Raw genomic sequence first — 2,691 nt, 5'->3', positions numbered from 1 at the left:
TAAAACGCTGAGTGTATAAATAGAATAATTATTTGATAAAAGCTAATGCGTTTTCCATTTTGTTCAGTTAGTTTAAAGAATTTATTTTGAATATAAATTCCAAGCATTCAGGAAAGTCTTTTTTTTGTGTGTTTTGATTTATTTCCAACTTTCATCCTTTCTTCTCGAAAGCACTGGAATCAGAATTCGCGAGAACCAGGTGTGAGCTGCAGACAAGCTACTATTCCTCATGTCTGACTCTGATCGGCTGAGAGGTCGACAGGTTTTAGCCAAAATAGACCAGGAATGAAACCCTTAACTTAAATCAAGTGTACTTCTGACATTAAAGGAATCTGTGTCAGTCCTAATCTTTCAGACAAGGTTCGGACGCGGTTGCATCTGAACCTTGAAAAACATTTGAGAAGCAAAAATGGAAGAAAAGATCCGTCAATTAGAATGATGAGATGGATGGGAGACAAGTTTGAGCTTCACACTAATTTCTGACAGATGGCAGTGCATAAACTGACCAAAATACTGTCAGCTAATTAATTAGAATTGATATGTAATTGTAAAGATTATGGTCTGGATTCTGGGTCTAAGTGTTGACGCCAACGGAGGATAGGGGGAGTTCCACATCAGAAAAATCGGCGTCACATTCACACCGATTCCGCTACCGGTGAGGGTCTAGCTCCAGCGCGCATGGAACACCCGTGGAACACGTGGAAAATGGTGCGGGAATCGGCAAGTCCGTTATGGACATGCACAGGGCTGTCAAGCTGTAGCCTCGTGTACACTTACACCCCCCCACGCACACTGATCGCGCCCGAAAAGACGGCACTGGTTGTGCTGGGCCGCATACCCATCCACCCCAACCACATAGCCCACCTCCTGGCCACCCACCAGTACTCCCCTCAGCCCTGGCAGAAGCCCCCCCGGCCAGCGGCACAGCTGTTGGCTAAGTATGGCAGTGCTGGACACTTTCCGTACGCCCTCTCTCTTTCTCTGCAGCCACCACGAAAGGTTCCCAACTGTTGAGATCACACGTGGACAGGGCCGTCGGGAACTCGGCCCATCGGAGGCGGAGCATCATGGGTGTGGCTGCTAATGAGATGCAAACGTGGTTACAACTATGCGCGGTGTGGGTCGCAATGATGCTGTTTTCGAGGGGCGCAATATCGCGATTCAGCATCAGGCTCCTGCCACGATTTCAGCATCGGGAAATATTCTCCGCCCAATTGCCGTTCCCGATTCCGGTGTCGGGCAACGAAGAATCCAGCCCTAGATATTCCATAATACAGTAAGGTCTGAACTCAGACTGAAACTTGTGTATTGTACTGTATGGCTGGTAGGCCAGTCATACTGCTGCTTGTCCCTCACACTTTGCCAACTCCACTTCAATTTTTTTGGAGAGCCAAGAGGGTAAAGGTTTACCTCTAATTGTAAACTTAAAATTTGAAACAATCCCAAGCTAGCCAGTGAGCAAACTGGGAAGCTGTTAACTTGCCTTGATGCCAAGCTGAATTGCCTGAAAAGGTGGAGACTACAAGAAAGGGTCAGAGATGCCCAATTGTAGGGTGGGTTCATGTGTACGGGTAATAGTCTGATCAACAGGTGAGACCACCCCAAAAACAGAAAATGCTGGACAATCTCAGCAGGTCTGACAGTATCTGTGGAGAGAAAATGGAACTGATGTTTGTCAAAGTTATCCAGACTCAAACTGTTAGCTATTTGCCACAGATGTTGTCGGACCTGCTGAGATTGTCCAGCACATTTCAGATTCCAGCAACTGCAGTAATTTGCTTTCAATTTATTAATGAAAAGATCATCAGCCTGACTAGTAATATAGTTGCATTAATGTGTGTCTGTTCAAACGTACAGTATAACCACATTATATGATTCAGCTGTCAGAGTGTCATGTTCATTTCTAGGATCATTGCTGCAGAAACTCTCTTTTCTGCAAATGAGCCGCTCCACTCTCCATTAATGCAAAATCAGCTCTTCATTTATCATAACAATCCTCAGTTTTTGCTTGGTTAGTTTCAGGGGTATATCTGTCAGTGGGTTTATTTATTGGGCAGTGCCCAGGTGTACATGGAGGCACATGGGGCGCCGAGGACAGGAGTTTGCAACGGTTAAATTGGCAGAGAGGTGGAGGGGGAAATTTGTGGAGAACAAAAAGAGCTGAAGGTGAAGGGAAGCCGACAATAAAGTTACCCTGGCTGGAGAAATTGTTTCTGTGCGTAAGGGGTGGGATTGATGGTTAGTATAGAGATGGCATGGGAAAGATGGAGGTAATGGCTTGGGAATGGCATGGGAAGGAGAGGTGGTGGGCAGAATGAGTTAAGTGCGGCAAAAGGGCGGGAACAGTTACTATTCAAAAGCTATTTGTGCTAAAGAATGAAGTTTCGCTACATTTGAATGAAAGCATATCAGGTAAGTTGTAAGGATAGATCAGCTTTGATTCTATAGATGAAGAAGCTAACAGTCTGATCTTTGTGAAGTTTGTAACTGCAATGGGCCACCTCACAAACCTGAACTCAAGGAGCAGTTATAACATTACTACTGAATCTAAACCCTGCACAAGGACTTTGTCAGGGAACACAAAGGGGTGGCTCGATTGCACAGTGGTTAGCACGGCTGCCTCACAGTGCCAAGGATCCGGGTTCAATTCCGGCCTTGGGTCACTATCTGTGCGGAGTCTGCACATCCTCC

Source organism: Scyliorhinus canicula, chromosome 16 (assembly GCF_902713615.1).
Source record: "Scyliorhinus canicula chromosome 16, sScyCan1.1, whole genome shotgun sequence".
NCBI lineage: Eukaryota > Metazoa > Chordata > Chondrichthyes > Carcharhiniformes > Scyliorhinidae > Scyliorhinus > Scyliorhinus canicula.
This window is presented reverse-complemented; position numbering follows the sequence as displayed.